General features: G+C 42.1%; 1 protein-coding gene across 1 annotated transcript in view; it reads right to left on the minus strand.

Annotated features, from left to right (window-relative positions):
- GARRE1 (granule associated Rac and RHOG effector 1) overlaps positions 1 to 18807 on the minus strand; it is a 56882-nt gene extending 38075 nt beyond the window's left edge. Inside the window, exon 1 of the mRNA XM_081921097.1 lies at positions 18669 to 18807. The gene's annotated coding sequence lies outside the window, so the exon portion shown is untranslated. The remainder of the gene's footprint in view (positions 1 to 18668) is intronic.
- Positions 18808 to 20541: the final 1734 nt, after the last annotated feature.

Below are 20541 nucleotides of genomic sequence, written 5' to 3' on the forward strand. Positions count from 1 at the left end.
TAACCCCAAGCCTTCCTTGGCAAGACCAAAAGTATCCAGAGCAACAAGAAAACTCCAAGACAAGGTACTCCTTGACTAGAGTATATAGGGAGAAAATATGAGGAAAGAAAAAGGAAAATGTTTCCTTTGATGAGTGGGTATCTTTAAATCTACAGAATGCCCTATCCCAAGAACTTATTACAGTAACATCACTTCAACTGTCTAAGCTTTAATGAGTTCATGAATTGATTCCTGGGATTCCTTTCTGGCAGAAAGCCCAGTACAAAAAAGAACCTACAATAAAATGCATCACAGGACTATGCCATGTTCCAGTTTCTTTTTTAACCCAAAGGACTTTGCATTGCTTTCTGAAATGAACTTGCATCTGTGCTCATGTGTGCTGGTTTATCTGCTATTCCTAATGCCTCACATTTGTTGGGTGCCTGGTAATAAACTTTGCACTATACATTTTATTATCTATTTAGCTTCTTGAACAAGTCTATTAAGTAAATCCAATCAAGTGAGTTATTCTTGCTCAACATTTGTGTACTACACAACTACATGAGTTTACCTCCCCTCACTTTACTTGCTTCCTTTCAATTTGCCAAGAAACTTCTACAGCATGTGCAAACACAGGTACTTTTATCTTGTACTTCCTCCTATGCCATTTGCCCAGTATGGTCTGTTCCAATCAATATTCCTTAACTAGGACTCATTTAAAGGTACTCTACTTGATCACTCATATACTTTTGAATGATTATCAATTAAGTTTGCATATAAAATAAATATTTATGAAGTAAAAAAACCACATTGTTTTGAAGTCAGAATTAGTGAACATAGTTATTATTAATCAACAGTCAAAGGTTATGGTACATTCTGCCTCTTCTATTTCACTTTGATTAATTTATTTAAAAATAAATGCAAGTTTGTATTTTAAAACATATATAGGGAACAATAAAGCCAAATCCACACTTTGTTTAGAGAATATACGTGTACATTGTAGAAGGTTCTTAGAACAAACATTCACTAAGAGGAGGGAGAAAAGGGGAGTGCCTCTTAAGAGTACGGTATACAGTTGTACCTCGGAAGTCAAACGGAATCTGTTCCGGTAGTCAGTTTGACTTCCAAAATGTTGGGAAACCAAGGCATGGCTTGCAATTGGCTGCAGGAAGCTCCTGCAGCCAACTGGATGCCGCCTAAGCCGTGTTGGATGTCTGGGTTCCAAAGAACATTCACAAACCAGAACACTCACTTCCACGTTTGTGGCATTCGGGAGTCAAAATATTTGAGTCACAAGGCATTCGTCAACCAAGGTACGGCTGTACTTACAACCTATATGTTTACAAGTGCCAGTATGGGGGGCGGAGAGAGAGAACAGGTTTGCAGTCTAGTTAACTGGGTATACCTTTTTAATCTGTTTTTAACTGAATAGGTCAATCAAATAAACATCAGAGCACTAATACAGAATGATTTTTTTTTTCTTTAATGAGATTATTTTCAAATTCATGCAGTTCTAGTCCAATTGCTTGAGCATCAAACATATAAGAGTTGAGGAACTGTTAAAGAGCAGAACACACCAAGGCAATACCTGCAGACAAGGTTTATTTAACTGAACACATTTACTTCTAATATTCAGCACAAAGAAACAGAAGAAGCATTGAAGAGGATAAATTAAGATTTTCATTTATTTATTTGTAAAAAGAAAACCAGGAAATACAGCACCATCAACAAGTATAGTGCTATAGTGAAAAATGAAATACAACCCTACAATATAACTGCATCTGTTCCAGCTCAGAGACGAGTAACTTAAGGATTTATTTCAGGTATTTTAGTCTACAACACTTCACCAAATGACATTAAACACAGACTAGTATCCAGGAATAACAAAGGAGAGACAGAACATGACTAGACACCTACAGCACCCAGCTAAAAATCTTTCCAACACGTCAATGAGCTACACCATATCCTGGACAATGACACTTTCCATTCACAGGCCTTGAGTGTTAGGCCTGTCCATCCCCTAACCTTGAGTGGGTGGGTGGGTGGGTGGGTATTGCCTGTCTGCTCTGTGTGTGTACATAAGAAAGTATGGGATGGGCACACCCACTACTGACATGCAGTCCTCTAAGGGTTTTGCCAATACTGAATGTGATACTCAGGCTGCAAAATGTTAACTACTCCTACAACGAAGTAGGGGTGTATGGGGTGCTAAGGGAGGGGTAGAAGCTTTGGTGGGGGGCACATCATGCTTCTTCTGGGGTAGTTTGTCCACCTTTGGTCCCTACTCTGCACTCAGCTCTTACCTGTGGCTCCTAGAAGCTGTCAGCATGTGCCAGAAATGACTTCAGCTGGCCAGCTAAACCAGGTGAGGGTAGCGGATGGGTCTAAAACCCTCAGTGAGTAAGGGACTTCCCCTGCATACAAAGACAGGCTACAGCAGATTGAGCGAATAAGATCAATAGTGGGTCCAAATGTCAAGAAGGTAGTTCCTTGCATGTGCTGAAGAGGGAAGTGAAAACTCTGGTCCTAAGCCTCCACTGCCTTGCAGGATATTTTTGGAAGAAGAAAGGGCTACACAAATCCAGCATGTATTTGGCCTTACGACGATTGGATGGTGCATTGTTGTATGCTTATTTTTGGCAACTCCTACAGCCAAGCTAGTGCCAAATGTATTGCTCTGCTTTTCTTTGGACCACATCAGTGAGGCTGAGAGAGGGTTTAGTCATCTCTGCAGCCCAAGACCTCAATACACACTGCCAGGCTCGCTACCTGGGGAAGTCACTTCAAAGCTGCTAACAAAGCAGTTTGGCTTCACTCCATATTGTCCCTCCTATCCTCTCAAATGTTTCCTATAATAAAGGAATTGTACCACTACCAACATTAAGGAAATTCTGATTGTTCATTCCAAGATGATAGCACAGGATGATCAGCATTGGACCCTGAGCCTGAAGAGGAGTTATCACTTCTAGAATTATTGCCATCATCTGTAGACCATGGAGTATGCGCAGAATAAACAAACAAACAAAAAAGCTGGTATTGTATCATCATGGACTGATGCAGACTGGTGCAACCAGAGGTGATATCTTTAACAACACAGAAAAGAAAGGGCAATTAAAAGTCTACTGAATGTGATTGCAGAGGCAGAGAATCCATGTTGACTATAAAATTGCCTTGGTGGAAAACCAGCAAATAGCACTGGCAAACAGCACAGATTCACTTGGGAGGTTGTGGACTCTCCTTCACTGGAGGTTTGTAAGCAGAGGTTGGGTGGTCTTCTGTCAGGGATGCTTCAGTTGAGATTACTGCATTGCAGGGAGTTGGACTAGATGACCTTCCAACTCTATAATTCTATGATTCTTCTCCAAGAGTGATGGAGCAGTTGACACTGGTGGAAGAGTGGTGAGCAGTGTCAAAACTAGATCAACCAAAGCTGACTTTGGTGGCAAGATTAAAGGTGGACAAGACAATACCAAGTATCCGATAACAAAGCTAAAAAGCATGATGCAACTACAGGAATGGAATTGTTTTCTTACTCTAAGGGAAATTTTACTGCTGAGGCAGTAGACTATGGTAGGTACTCCTGGATTAGAACCTAGAGGATTCAAGGGAGATGTCTTCTAATCATGAAGTAGACTGCTATGTTATGAACTTTGAGACAAAGAAAATCCTCTGTGTTACAACACGAAACAATCTGATCAACAAAAGGCTGACTCTAGATTTAATCCTTCGAATGCCACTAGGTTCATGAGTGACTAGAGCATTTCATCACAATCAGATGTCAATGAACGACATTCAACTTTACACCCCCTTCCCCATAGACAGAGTGTCATGCATGATATACAGGATTTTCGAATGGACAGATGTCCCCATCAAAGGAAGAAATATTAATAGTAAACAATTACCGCACATGGCTTTTGTTTATGAATTAAGAAACAATTGATAGTGTTTCATAAATATTGCCAATACATTATTAGCCCATGTGTTGCCTTATGTTATGAACTTTGACAGACCCATCAACATGGAAAATTTCTATAGATGTAAAGATTGCCCTCCATAACCCTGAGTGAAGTGTATTCTTCCAAAGCAGGTATAGTCAATGAAGAAGGCATTTGAAACCATTATGAGAAGAAAAATGGGATTTTCTACACCTTTACTTTGAGGATCAGATAATGTGTTCCTCAGAGGCTCTACCAATATTGGGGGGAAGCAAAGATGTGGGGAATTTCTAGTGCTGCATAGTATCAATTCACAAGTGGAGCTACTGGAGTTATCAAGAGTAGTAGTCGACCAATATGGGTCAGAATAGAAACTTATGTTGCTGGTGGAACAGGAGTCTTGACAATCATGTAGCATTTTGACTCAGATACTGTTAACTTGTACTGTCAGTGGTGTAGAGTAAGTGGTCTCATTTTCCATTCAATCTGGTGTACACTATTATTGATGTCTGGACTCCTTAAAATCCAGTATCTTCTAAGAAGTGTTGCATCCAGACAGCTTCAAGTCCCTCCAGGAGAAGATGTCAATGATTCTCTCCAGGTTTGGCAAAACAAATATAGTAGTGTGAGCTTTCCAGCAATGCCTGTGAAGGTCTACTAGTGTCTGGGCTGACCTGAGATGACCTCAAAGCAAGAAGCTTGAAACCATATGTCTCTATTGTGCCATTATTGCTTAGTAAAGCACAAAATATGCTGACAGGATTAAACTTTTTGATCTTCCAAGCAAAACAAGGCTGTTTAAGCCCATGACACTGGCACCTTTAAAAACAACAGCCTATGCAGATGACAAAAATTGAGGGGGGAGGTTTTTGGCAAGACAGACCTGCCAGTAACAATACCCAATAGTATCTCTTAGAGTGCTGAATGGCACTATTTAGTGGGAAGAAATCCCAATGAAAATCCTTGTCATTATATATTTTACATGGCTATTTGTACATATTTAATTTTTTTATATATGGATGTTTTATGATGGCCTATACAGTGGTACCTCCGGTTGTGGACGGGATCCGTTCTGGAGCTCCGGTCAGATCCTGAGGTTTCCGCAACCAGAGGGAACGCTTTTGTGCATGCGTGCGGTAGAGCGCTTCTGCGCATGCAGCAAAACACTTCCGGGTTTGCCGCTTTCGGAACCAAAAGTGGCAGAGGCGCCACTGTACTTGTAATACCTAATAAAGGTTTGGCGAAGTAAAAAAAGAAGAGTAACATACAAGATTTCAACCTTGTACCGCTCAACTTCTTAAGCAATCAGAAGAGCAGAAACTTCTGCAACGTTTCAGGTTTCCTAGTAACTACAATTCTTCTCCCTTTAAGTTTCAGTTTCCTAGGCTGATCTTTTGAACCCCTTTGCCAAGAACAGACTCTGCACAGAATACAACCATATTATAAATAATAAAATAAACACAAGACAGCTGGACTGGTCTATTCAATCACACAAAGTTATTTTGAAACTAGAACTGTTTGTGCTTAAAAAAAAAATCACAGATAAATAATAGTTACAAACCCTTCATAACAAAAAGTATGCATTTCAAAGCCACCAGTTCAGTAACTTGGCTTTGATAGCTTGGGCAGTTTCCCCAATGCAATCCCAGTTTAATTTAGCCTTACAAAAAAGTCACAAAAACAGACAAAAGCTGTGAACTTTCCCTTAATAACAGTGTTGCTACAGTGCTTATCTTGCTTACAAGGAATTCATCATGCATCATTTACTGTGGAGTGGTTTTTTAAAATTGTTTTAATGCACAGAGCTTTGAGTATCATGGAGAGGAATATAAATATTTTAATTTAAGTTTGTGTGCTTGGGTAGTTGCCAATTATTATGTTGGTGCAATACAGCGATTGCAACAATGACTTACAGCAATAGTAGGATAAGTATACATTTTAAAAAATGAACATGAAGCAAAATGAAGTGACTTGCCCAACATATCAATTACAGTGATACCTCTAGATGCGAACAGGATCCATTCCGGAGCCCTGTTCACATCTAGAAGCAAACGTAACCAGCGATGGCACGTCTGTGCATGCACGCGTTGCTTTTCGCCACTTCTGTGCATGATATCGTTTTGAGCGTCTGCGCATGCACAAGCGGCAAAACCCGGAAGTAATGTGCTCCATTACTTCCGGGTTGCCGCGGAGTGCAACTCAAACGCGCTCATCCCGAAGCACATTCAACCCAAGGTAAGACTGTACCTTTATTGGGGTTCTTATGCCTGGCTCTTCATGACCCCCCCCCCAGTATTCATCTTTGTAAAGAACATTGACACCGTGGGGAGAGCACTGCACAGATTAGGGGGGTGCATTACGGAAAAGGCCTGTTCTCCTGTTGCTATCTTGCAGGTACCTGCTACAAACATTTCATTCCTCAGTGGCTGCCACCTTAGAATTCCATGCACTCATCTGTGTACATTTCTTTGTCACCTATGACTACCAGACAACTGCTTGAATATAGGGTGAATTTAAGCTTAACTCAGGGGTCCTTGCCCTTTTTGGTCCCCATTGCACTTTCGGAAATCTAAGGAACTATAATGGGCACAACATAATATCCATCTCATGGAAGAAAAACTAGTATGATCAGAATACATGCAAACATGCAAAATACTTAACACAGCTACGAAAAGAAAAACACAGTCAAAAAAAGCAGGCAGCACCTCCCAATAAACAGGAAACATACTAAAAAAAAACCCAAGACCTCAGTTTTGAGAGACCGGGAAGGACGGGGAGCTTTGGCAGGGGCCAAAGGGAATGTCTCTGAGGGTACAATATTAGGCACCCAAGGCTTAACAAAACAGCCTTTTAATGTGCAATTTCAGTCAAACTCTAAAAATGGGAAAGAATCTTCAAAATGAGCATACATAAATTAGGTACTGTACATCAAATTAGGGTTGCCATTTCAAAGCTTATAATGAATGAACTGCAGTGAAAATATTATGTTCATTTTTCACATGGTCTAGTCTTTCCCCTGCAACCCCCCCCCCCCAATATTCTTAAGAGGGTCTCTTCTCCAGTCTTCAGAGAGTAGCTGGAATTGGGGAGGCAGAAAAGGGTCCTCCTTTCCTTCCACTCTGCAGGTTTAATCTGAAATCTTAAGCGCAGTACTGCACCCAGAGCTCAGAAAATGCTCGCGCTAATGAAATTCCCTGTTGCAAAATGTGCCTGGAACAATTGAAGTTTTGAACACTGCCTCACAGTGATGTTGAGGATATAAAATTAAATAACCATTGCATGGCACTCCCAAGTTCCTTGAGAGCAAAGGTTGCATATGAAATTAAATTCATCAGATGGAACTTTCCCCATAGCAGTGATGTAACGTCAGAGAGCACTTCATCTGATGGATTTCTGCCTAGTGTGCAAATGTTAAATGCATGGGAACAAAGGTGGCAACACTACATAATGTGTTCAACAGGTACTATTCTGGTGTTAATGCATGCAAGAATACAAATGACATGCACACCTTTGCTCCAAGCACAATGCAATTACTGCTCCAGATGACAGAATACCAAGTATTTTATTTTGTTTCAGCATTAAAACATGCCTATTGTGCCACCTCCCACTGTGATCAAGCAGATGAGTCACTTAATGCAACCTCCATGTTGTCCTGATGAAGTTCCCCAGATGTACCTGGTGAACGACACTGAAATAGTATTTCTAAAGCCCACTTTAGTTGCTTCTCTCTACCTCCAGGATGATGTATTATATATAAATTAAAGATGTAACATGGGGGACTGCACAAGAATATGGTCTGCATGGAGGTCCTAAATTTAATCCCCAGGCATGACTTGGAAAGACCCATCTGGAGAGATGCTGCCGGTCAGTGTAGAGACACTACTAAGATTGGCATAAGATAGCTTCCTAAGTACATATGCTAACAAATGCAGCCAGACATGGCCTCCTCTTTCTCAGCAATGTTGCCTATCCTCAAGTACCAGCCGGGGTCTTTCTGCTCTACAGGCAGTGGGGAAACGTCAACAAAGCACTATGACTGTTTGCTTGTGATTGGCTGTGGTGATCTTTGTTTTCGTGTGTGAGTGAGGTGTGTGTGTGTTTTGGATCAGGTTAGCCATATTGATTTGTATGCTGTTGGTGGATTATTGTCAAATGAAACGGATTTGTAAAAATGTTACATGGAAGAGGAAGAAGAAGAAAAAATATGAGGCACTACACTTCTGTAAAACAAGAAAATCCTTAATAAAAAATATTTTTTTAAAAAAAAGCACTATGACTAATAGCATGACCCTGTGCACACCTTTCTTGGCAATGAGCCTCACTGAACTTACTGGGACTGTCTTCCAAATAAGTATGCATATAAGTCTGAAAAAAATGTTTATTAAATCAAGCACCTCCCAGCCTAGATTGATAGGGAGGTGCTGGTAGGGTTAACACCCACTCAACCCCACAGCCTCCTCTGTTCAAAGTAACTGTGAAGGACAAATTCCTGCAGCTATTCTCTTGTGAGCTCTACAGATTTGAGTTGAGCCAAAAGAATGTGAAATGTTACGTTTCCAATTTGCTGAAACATTAGAACTGTGGAGGGATGCCTATGCAGGGACTTTTAAATGGCACTGCCATACCCTCTCTCTCCCACATCTTTTTCTGATTCATGAACCTCAGGCCAGCATAGACAATAGGTCAAATTAGTAGCAAGTGAAAGCTTCTAAGAGCTTGCTCTGTTTGAAATATCAATTACTAACAGCATGGAAATCATAGGTGTAGAAAGAACACTGACTGCATGGCTTGTGCCAGTGTCGAAACTGAAACCACACATAGCAATATACATACATGTGCTCAAAGGGAAGTTAACACAACAAACACTTAAGAAATTGAGATACCTGAAAAGCAGTCAGTTTCCTGGTATGGGTTGAGAAAACTGGATTTGGTTGACAAAATATAATCCAACCTACAATACCCTCTTTATCTCTCTGGACTCTGTTGCAATTATGGACACTTTATTAAAGTCTACATTCCCATGTCTACATTTTGAATAATCTAGCCGTCATTTTCTGGCAAGTATCCATTCTTCAGTTCCAACAAAATGAAAGTACTGGTATGTACCGTAGCTAATGCTTACACTACACAACTACTGGAAATGAGTAAACATGGTGTGCTTTCTTCCTACAAAGCAGGAAGCGAATCTGGTAAAACCATCACTATTTGCATCACATAATATTCTAAGCAATTTATTGTGCAACTCTGAAATGTGCTGGCACAGGATCAAAAACATAGAGCCCTGTGGGAATGTTAATAAGCAAAATAAAAATAATCCATTGCTCAGAAGGGACCACCCCACTTTCTCCTGTTCACCCCACAGGATTCCACTGCGGAAAGAACTGGGAACAACTCATGTGAACCATGCTTTCCTATTTCAGGTCAAAATGGAAGCATACTACCATTTTAGCACAAATATGCCCCATTTTAAGTAATTGGCTAGGGACGCAAAATTGTGCACATGCACGCACACACTTCCTGTTCAATCCATGGCACAGCTTGATAGTTTGAAACACAGAACATAGCATGATGTCTTATACAAAGTCAGACCACTGTTCATCTTGCAGAAGACAATCTACTCCAGGGGTCGGCAAGGTTTACCTCACCTGAGCTAGTTCACTCCAGCGGAAATCCCTCCGTGCACCGGATCACGTGCACCCCCGTGATTTCCGGCATCTGCGTCTGCACAGACGCAAATTCCAGCGCAGCGGAAGCAAGTTCCTGCTCTGGCTTAGTGCAGCGCACAGGGACTCACCAAGAGGGTGGCTTGTTTGGGGGCGGCTCGTGGGCCAATTAAACGACCCCTGTGGGCCGCTTGTGGAAGAAGAGGAGTTTGGATTTGATATCCCGCCTTTCACTCCTTTTAAGGAGTCTCAAAGCGGCTAACATTCTCCTTTCCCTTCCTCCCCCACAACAAACACTCTGTGAGGTGAGTGGGGCTGAGAGACTTCAAAGAAGTGTGACTGGCCCAAGGTCACCCAGCAGCTGCATGTGGAGGAGCGGAGACGCGAACTCGGTTCCCCAGATTACGAGACTACCGCTCTTAACCACTACACCACACTGGTGGGAGATCTCCAGGTTTTAAGACAGAGGACATTCCCAGTCCTGTCTGAAGAAGTTGAGTTGAACCTGGGACCTTCTGTATGCAAAACAGGTACTCATCAATCTACGTCTGGAGGGACAAGAGTTCTCCATCCTTAACATAGTGTGTATGTACTACCAGTGTCTCGTTCTTATGCAGGGAGTGGGGACGGGTGTTGGTGGAGTCCAGTTCCAAAAGGCTGCAGCTATCATGACTGGCAGCCAGTGATGAGAAGTAGATCTGGGGTGTTTGGGGTATTTTGTTAGCAGGGGGAGGGTTGTTTCTGTTAGGTTTTTGTATCTTTATTTTAGTTCTTGTTTGTGGTTTCAAGATCTCAAGCAGTGTCCAAATGCACAGCAAAAAGTCAAAAACTTTTCAAAAATATATAATGTGAAATCACCGAAAGGCGTGAAAAATCTAAAACAAGACTTGCTGCATCCTTCCTAGGCAATGCTAATAGTGCACCTCTATGCATGTATACTGAAAAGCAAGCACCTGTGAGTTCCAAGGACTTACTTTCAGGTAAGGGTGTACAGGAATACAGCCACAAACAATATGAAAAGTGAAACTAGACAAAGACAACGGCATAACTTTATAAACCTCTGTCATGACTCCCCTTGAAGTGAAATAACCAAAGAGAGGAGAGATCAAGCGGCCCATAAAATCTGGACTAGCCTTGTATTTTCAAGCAAAAGGCATATCATTTCCAGAACTAAATTGGAAAGTATTTTTCTTTGCTCAGTCTTCAAAGAAGAAACACTGTGCATCCCTCCCAAACTGCCAATGTGTTGACTACAGATTTACTCCATCATACCAATCCTTCACCACAAGAATGCAACATTCTTTTAACAGCAAAAAAATTTAATAATTAGTGGCTAGACTAGATTTCATATACAGCAACATCTGCAAATCACAGTGTTTCACTTAGCAGATCAAAACCTTTTTAAAACCACAAAACCAAGCACCGGTTTTATTTCAAAACAGCAGAGGTCAAGTATGTTACCTTCCCACACAGATAAGGATTTGTGACTCATCATGTATGCCTTATCACCATACCCAACAGTGCAGTTTGACTCAGGTTTACTAAGTAAGAGAGAAACCGGAGTTTTATTTTCTTATCCTGATGTTTCCATTCTAGTTAGGGACAGGAAAAATGCCTGAACTACTGGGAAGGCCTGAATTTGAGTATCAAGCTACAAGAATGACCTTCATTTCTTATTTACAAATTAACAAATTACCAGGTGTGCATTGTATTGTATCCACTCAATTATTTTTAATAAACTTAAGAAATTACTGTACTAGTCTTCTAAAAACAAAACAAAACAAAAAGCAAAACTTAACTTTTTACTACAACCAGCCTATGTACCAGGAGACTAGAAACAGGTAATGTAAAACCATTTTAAAAAAATGATTTGGGGGTTGGGGCGATGTTCCAGAAAGTGACAGGCCAGCTAATTTCAACTTAGTTCTGGGGAAATTGGTGGACAGCATGATTATCAAGCATACAAAATAATGTGACGGATTAACACAGGTTCAGCAGAGGTAAATTCTGTCTCACTAACCCTGTATAAGGGTAAAGGGACCCCTGACCATTAGGTCCAGTTGTGGACGACTCTGGAGTTGAGGTGCTCATCTTGCTTTATTGGCCAAGGGAGCTGGTGTACAGCTTCCGGGTCATGTGGCCAGCATGACCAAGCCACTTCTGACGAACCAGAGCAGAACACGGAAACGCCGTTTACCTTCCTGCTGGAGTGGTACCTATTTATTTGTTGCACTTTGACGTTCTTTCAAACTGCTAGGTTGGCAGGAGCAGGGACCGAGCAACAGGAGCTCACCCTGTCACAGGGATTTGAACTGCCAACCTTCTGATCGGCAAGCCCTAGGCTCTGTGGTTTAGAGTGTATAGAGTTCTACAAAAGCACATAGATTGGGGTGATCCAACACTGTATACTTAAACTTCCCAAAAAACTTTTAAGAAAGTCCATCATGAAAGCTTCCTGAGTAAACTTACAAGTTATGGATATGGCTTGGTACCTGGTTAAATAACATGAAGCAAAGCATAGAAATAAATAAACACAAAGTTCTCACAATAAAGTGGTGTAAATGGAGCTTTCCCAAGGACCTACCCTAGAACTAGTGATTTTTAACTAAGTTGTAAATGGTCCAGGAATGGCAGTGATATAGCCAAATTTACAGATACTGTACAAAATTATTCAGGGTAGTATAAAGTATAACAGGTTGCAAAGAACTCCAAGAGTACCTCCCAAAACTGTGCATGGGCAACAAATGACATATGAGGTTCAATGCAAACAAGTATAAAGTGAAGTACATTGAAGATAACAATCTTAGCTTTTCCTAATATGGGGTATGAATGATTTATTGGGAAAGAGATTTTTGGTCATGGTAGATAACTCAATGTAAATGTCAAACCAGTATGCAGAAACTGTGAAAAAAAAGGCAAATTCTAGATCACTACAAAAGGCATCAAAAATAAAACTGCCAAAAACATAATGCCTTTATACACACCTGTGGTGTAAGCAAACCTCGAATACTGTGACTGTCCACATACTTGCAGAGCTACTCCATGCAAGAAACTGTCTAACACCCAATAATCATAGCTTGTAGCACAAGTCAGTCAGCAGAGGCAGTGAGTTTGCATCCCCCTGGCAGAAGTGGTTTCTGTAGATCCCCTCTCTGACACCTGTGATTCTATGACCTTCTGGGTTGTATTCAATATTAGTTCTACTCAGAGTAGACTCATTGAAATTAATGGACATACAACTCAAATACATCAATTTCAGTGGATCTATTATGAGAAAAACTTATCTGAATATAAAATCAACTGCTTCCATATAGGCACAAAAGAGACTGGGTTGGATGAGAAGTCATAGTTTTGCTGCATTAACCTGATACCCTACAGATGGGACTGGCCAGTTCAGGATAAAACATTTTCATTAGTACTGATTGTATATACTGGAGTAAGCAATAAATGCAACCAAGGCAAAATCAGTACCGCTTGGAATATTAGGCTATTTTCTGTTATAGTATACAATCTTTCTAACAAAACTTAATTGTTTAAATAACATTCTTAGTAGTGTATCAAACTTGAAAAAAGAATTTTTAAACTTGAGCTGCAAGGAAAAATAAATAAAGCAAAGTTGAAGTCAGACTGGAAGAATGATCACTACTTGTGGTATGTGCACACATCACTTTTCAGGTTTTTAGACTTCTTTACCATTTCAAAAACTTGCAAATCCTGTTTGACAGTTACAATGAGACAAGAGAGTGTACAACATGCCATGGAATCTAAATTTCTCTTTTAAATCTTAAAATAATTGTTTGTCTCCATCTGTGTCTTGGAAGCAAACAAAATTCAATTATAACTAGACTTGCGAGGTGTAGCTCCTTGAGAATGTCTATACATTTAATCTCAGTTACTGCTTTTAAAAAGCCCAGAAAGGTTAATTAACCATCCTTAAATTTCCCACCTTCTCAATCTTGATTTAAAGATAAAGCATCACAGTTTGATATATCAAACCAATTTGACCATCACATCAGAAATTTGTTGTCTAACAAGAATAAGCATTCCCCGGTACCAGAGAAAGTATACAAGGTGACCACACCACACTCTCATGCACACACATTGCACTCACCATATACATGCAGATTATAGATCTACATGCATTTCACCCTCACATCTACACAGCCACACACAACTTGCCTCTGCCCAACTGCATCTCTCCCTCATCCAAACACATTGCATAAAAATCTATCCTATGTAACAGAAACCACACATATACACCTTCCCCTCCACCCTCTCACACACAAAAAGACCACGCATACCGGTACATGCAGTGAAGGATATGCCTGCCACCAGCCCCATGGCTGGCAGCAACAATAAACAGTTCACTCATCCCTTTCCCTTCCTGTGCAACTTTTTTTAAAGCCCCTCAGAGAGAAAGGAAGTGCCCACTCCTAACTCAAAATGGTTGCAGCAACTTCAAGCAAATTGAAGAAATGTGGTTCTTCCCCCACCTGGCATTTGTTTTAAAGAAGTCCCTCCAACAGGGAAAGGAAGTGCCAGCCACCAGTGAAATGAGGCTGGCCAGCAACAGCACACTAACTTGAGTGAACAGGACTATTCCTGATGTACCCTCCTTTTTCCCCCACACACCAATTTTTGTTTAGTTAGGGTTTTTTGCCTCTGCATGGAACAAAAGAAGTGCCCACCACCATGTGGCTGGCAGGCAAGGTCACTCACTCTTCCCCCACTAGATTTTTTTAAACAGGCCTTCCATGTAAGGAAGCATCCACTGTCAACTCCATGTGGTTGGTGGGCGGCAACAGCTCAGTGAATGTCTGGATCAATGCTTCAGATTGCCTCATGGACTGCAAGGGCGGCCTTCTTGGCACTATGGTACCCACAAGTGTTGAGCTGAAAGCCCCTGAAATACAGTTATTTTATAAAGGGATTGCAAACCAATGGGATACATTTCCTGCCTAAGCTGCATCAGATCTAACAGCAGTTCTGGGGCATCTGCACTTACTTTAAACTAGACTTGCCTAGGTACCATTACTCATATGAACAAAACAGGCAGAACCGAGAGCCAATAAAAGAAAAATCCTGCATCTGTAAGAACTTGAATATGTTGGTATTAGACAATACGTAAACCACATATATTCAGCCAGTCACATAAAGACAAAATGCAGATGCAAATATTGAGCATGTCAAAGCAGTTTCTTTTTCAGGACAGGGATCAACAAATCAGTTGTTTATTGTAAGTGGTAAGTCAGGAATAAACCATTGGCTACCACTTGTAGCCCACCCATTGGAATTAATGAAGTAAAATGCTTAGGGGAATGACTATATGAACAGCTCCCACAGGGATTTTTATATATAGTTAATAGAGGAATAACTGATTCATGTTGCAGCTGTATGTACACTGAAGGAGACGAAAGTATGAATCATGCTAATGAGGTATACAATGGAAAGAAAAGGTCACAATGGTTCTTACTATATGCATCTGTATTCACACTATGAGGGCAGGGGGAGAATTATGTCATCTGGACAATTTCTGACATTTAACATTTGGAGCTCAGAGAAACTGTTGATGCAGTGTCCAGGTATCAGCTCTATATTAAGTCCATGTACAATTCCTCCCAAATGAACTCTGAGCACACAGATGTAAAAGGAAGTGAAGGGGTTTAATCTTATGAATACATGGGTACCTGGTTTAACTACACACACACACAGCTCTCAATCACAACAGCCAACCATTCCGCCCAGATGATGCATTCTCACTCAGCAGGCTGAAATGGATTCTTGTAACAATCTCTAAAGAGTAAAAGCTTCAATCTGAAATCATGCCAGAGGCAATATAGACCCATGAATTGCTTCCTAGTATACCTGTGTGTGGGATTAATGAAAACCTTAATTAAGATCACTGTCTATAGCTGTGAACCCAGACACCTCCATCACATACATACTCCTCTCTGTAAGCTACAGTACACACTTTTGATGGGATACACACCTCACGGGGGCGGGCACACTTAACAAATCCCCTAACTGAACACCCTCCCCAAGGAGGAGGAACAGATAGGGCACAGCAGTCAAAGGGTGAACTCACCTGTACCTAGTGCTGCCTCCTAAATCTACTAGAATTTGAACCATGATCTCCTTGATACAACTATCTTGAATGCTAATCTATCTTTACATCAAGTTGGGATTACTTCCTTTGGCCTCACTCTTGCCATTTTCTAGCAGCGAGTTTGCCGAACTAGATCAACTGCATTAAGAACTAACCCCAGTGTACTTTTAGAAGTGAACCACAATGTCATGCAACATGCAATAAAGGCTTATGGTAAACTTTGTGGCAGCTTTTGTAATTAGAATCTAGAATAAAGATCCAACTATCATAAAATCACCCCATTACAGAAGATAGGGGTTTCTCTCATTACAAGCATATGGTACAACTTTAAATTTTTACCAACTGTACAAAGATTTTCTTGGACTAGATGCCCAATTATTACCACATATAAAAGTACTTGAGATCCTTCAGTACAAAAACTTCCTCCAATGTTCAATGCTCATTACCTTCAAATAACTGCATGGGGGGTTCTTAAAGAAGAAAAGCAAAGCAATGCCATTGGTCTGTTTTGCTTCCCTTTCCCCTCTCAGTTGTGAGGGGGAAGAGCAAGGAAAAATAGTCCCATGTGAAGCCTATCCCTATGCTCATTTACTCAAAAGTATGCCTCAAGACTTATGAGACTTGCTTCCAAGTGCCTAGTCTGCAACTATAAACATACAATGCCTCATTTAGAAGCTAATGTAAGAACCAGACCCCATTATAGACAAAAATACTAATTCCTTAGAGCTAAACTCAACAGCCACTTGCTCTACTGCCATTATAATCTGTTGAACTGCTACCATTCATTTCTTAAAACTGTTCCAAGAGCATACCTTATCTGCCAAACAAGTATATATTTACAATCTGTTTCCACACTTCTTTAAATTAGCATTATTCATTTGCATAACACTTTGGTTATTGTAAGATGCAGTGTGGAGACTATCCATCTGGAAAAGCAGAATACTTAATATGTTATCAGAAACCAATGACTATAGAAGCACTACAAAAATGATATGGGGAAGCAAATTCACAACCATGACTCTATAGAATTTTGTATTATAGACAATTTTTAAAATTGAAAATGCATTAACACAAAGAAAGAAATTAAAGCCCCTCGCAAGTGAGGGAGGAGGAGTACTCAGTAATATGTTAGATTTGCACGCTGCAGAATCTGATGTCATGTGCATTTCAGTACTTTTATTCAATAAAGAACAAAGTGAGATTACATATTTTACAACTATGGAGTATACCATTCAGAACTCTATAGTGATAGCATTCCAGTTTAATGGCAAGAATTACTATGTTAAGGGGCTTAATAATGTTCAAGAACACAAATTTTGCTAAAAGTAGTCTGAACTACATCTCGCTTATTGGTATACTTGAAGGAAATTAATGAAAATTCAACCACATTCTAAAAAGCTGTTACTAATATGGTTCTCTCTCAAAAGAGAACTTTTAAAAACTTTAATGTCAACAAAGCAGCTTTATTGGTTCATATTTTTGTGATTAGGTAAAAGACGCTTTTACCATTCTAACAAAACATATACTTCACCCTTGTACCTCAAACAACAAATCATTCACCAAGGGTATTGTGTTAGTGAGGAAATCACAGTTGAAGACAGTTTACCAGGCATTGATAAGATGCTACAACAAACAAAACCTTCAGGGATGTCCCCAGCTTTAGAATAAGCCAAAACCACCCAGCAGTATTACAATCAGCAGCATCCTCACACCAACAAATTAAAGGGATATCCCTACATCACACCTACCATAAATAAGATCACCCTAGAATTGCTAAAACCCACAGATTCAGAAGTAGTTCCAAAACTACCAACACAAGTTCAGTCTTCCCAACCTTTTAAGACCCCAAACTCCGCTTTAGGCTAAACATGCATTGGGGCGTTTGTTTATTTTACCATCTGTAATGTGGTAATGCCGCAAGGGTCAGGCTGCAACCCAGCCAACCAGCTGAAGACCAAGGGATTAGACAATACTTCGCAATGCATGTCAACTTTAAAAGCTCAGGGGGTGGGGGTGAGGTGGATCCTGCCGGCGTTGGAAAAAAAGGGGTTTGCAGGCTAACATTTCCAGTTCCTAGCTTTCCAAAAATGATCACAAGCGCCAGGGAGAAATAGAGGGAGAGCGCTTGTAAGGCAGAGAAGAGGGTGTCCTCACCCAAGCCAGGAATCCCGGGGCCCTTTTCTTGGCCTGTGTGACGGTGTCATGTTTTGCTCTGGGAGGCTGGCTCCAGGGAGCGAGAGAGAGATTAGAGCAGGCCTCCCCCCCTCCCTCTCTCTCGGAGGGCCTGGCACACTAGTATCCAGCCTGCCGGCCTGCCCTCACACGCACTGGCTTTTCTCCCTCCTAGAGAGAGCTGCTGCCCGGAGAGGAGCCTTCTTCGCAGGGCTGGGTCACTTATTCTGCACAGGAAAATGCATTGGAATTCGCGCAGGCGCAGTCCCGCTCGGAATTAGCCCACCTTAAAATAAATAAATAAGAGGAAAAGGGACGGGAGACCGCGGGGGTGGGAGGGTCGCTCCAGAAACTCCTCGACACCCCCTTGCCCCCCCCCCGCACGGACTGCAGAGCTTTCCCCTCTCTCTGAAACCCCCCAAAGCGAGGAGGGAGGAGGATAGGTGTGGGGGTCTAGGCTCCCACAGCGCCCCCTCCCAGGGACTGCCTAAAGGTTTCCCCCACCTCCCCATTCGCTTCCTCCTCCTGCTGCTGCAGCCCCCTCTCCTCAGCAGTTGCCCCCCCCTCGAAGAGGGAAACACCCGCCCCCCCCCCGACAAACACGGGGCCTTTTGCCGCGCGCCTCCCCTTTTCCCCCCTCACAGGGGGCAGCGTGGTTCGTGCGCCTCTCCCCCCCCACCGCACCCCGGCCTCCCCTCATTCCCTCACGACGACGGCGCCCCCTCGCCCGCCCGCCCTCCCGCCCGGCCTCCGTGAGGCAGCTCCAGGCCCGGAGAAGAAGGAAGGCGGAGGCTCCCCGCTCGGTCCGCTCACCTGCCCGCCGCGGCTGACAAGCCTCCCCCAGGCCGAGCGACGAGAGCCGGCCGCGAGCAGCAGCCCCTTCCCCCGCCCCGGCCGGGCTACGCTTCGCTCGGGGAGCGTCGTCGACGGCGGTGGCGGCAGCAGCAGGCGGTTGGAGGCGGCGGCAGTCCGGAAACGCCAACAGCAGGAGCGGCGGTGGCGGCGGCTCCTCAGCCGGGCGCCGAGGGGGAGGGGCTTGGGCGGGGAATGACAGGCTCGGGGGCGGGACCGAGAGGAGGAATGCGGGGGGAGGGGCCGAGCAGTGCTGCATTATTTATTAGTCCTAGTACGTAGTCTTGTTTATTAGTAGCATTAGTGCTGCATTATTCATTAGTAACAAGTATTTTTAATTTTATTTTAATTAGGTATTCATCTTCCGGAGGTGTGGCCGTGCTTATCTCTTGAGGCAAAGAACAGCGAGTCTTGTGTCAAGTTGAAAGCGCGGTCCTAAGCATACCTACTCAGGGGTAAGTCTTACTGCATTTCAGCGGGGCTTACTCCCGGGTTAATAGGGTAGGATGCCTAACACATTTATTCAGGCATAAGGATATTATTATTACCTTCCAGAGGCGTGGCCGCGTTACGTTCTTGCAGCTGAAAACAAGTGGTGTTTTTAAAGGTGCTGGCCTAACTACGGTATGTCTGCTCAGAAGGGTAAGTCCTATTGCATTTAATAGGGCTTACTCTCAGATAAGGCTGCACAACACATTTACTCAGGCATAAGGTTATTATTATTGCCAACCACCGTTTTATTGTGTTTGCATTAGTAACCCTGTTCCACAGTAGTTATTCATTAAAAACATGTAATATAAACATTAAAACAGATTAAATGTGACAACTCCCACACCCAGACGATTATGATTTATTGATTCGGCTTGCATCCCACTCTTCCATTTGAGAGCTCAGAACATCTTCAGTGAACATTATCATTACTCAGCTTCCAGAGGTGTAGCCATGATAAGCGATTGCAGCCCAAAATGGGTCTTGTGGCAACTAAAAAAGTGTTTTCCTAACCATGCCTACTCAGAAGTAGGCTTATTGCATTCAATGGGACTTATTCCCAGTTAAGTGGTTAGGATGCCTATTGCATTTATTATGGCATAAGCTCTGCCTCATATATATGTATGATGTGGGTGTTGTTGACAGGAAGAACGGAAGTATTTGAAATGCTGAGAATCACGTTATTGACAGTGGCCATTCACACATACAAAGCAACAGTTCCTCTTGATAACACAGACATATTTTTGGCATTGGTGTCAATGAACAGCTAGTACAATTAAAAAACAAAACATTGTGTTGATTCAGTCCACAAGTGGTGGCACTGAATCTGCAGCAGTTTCAAGGTGCAGTCTCTTTTTGAAGTTCAAGGGTTTCTGCCTTAAGTTCAGTTCCTTTACACAGCATCCTGGGAGGCTGAAATATTTTTGCACTGGGGAAACAAGACCCAGGGAATTAACTGGTCCCAGAGGTTCTTTGTGTAGCAGGGCTTCTGGAACCAGCCCACCTTCCCGTCCCCTCCTGCATATGCCCTTCTCCTTCTAATTTAGGGTCCTTGGCTCATCGCCTGTGTAATGTTTCTGGGTCAACAAAAGATATAAAGAATTAGGAGTAGTTTTTATAAAACAAGCTTTATTCAGAGTAGTCTCCAAGACCCTCTGCTGGAACTGAAACGCAAGGCCTAAGGAACGGCCCAGGGTCCTGTGACTCCAGAGTAAGTCCTCAGATTGCCAAGCCTTTAACCTTGAATAAGTTATAAAATGTGAACAAAAAATGAAATGATTTTAAAAAACCAACCCATAGGATTATTACTATAGACATATATGTTGATTCTGCTGCATGAACTGCA

This window comes from Podarcis melisellensis, assembly GCF_964234715.1.
Source record: "Podarcis melisellensis genome assembly, chromosome: 8".
Classification (NCBI taxonomy): Eukaryota; Metazoa; Chordata; class Lepidosauria; order Squamata; family Lacertidae; genus Podarcis; species Podarcis melisellensis.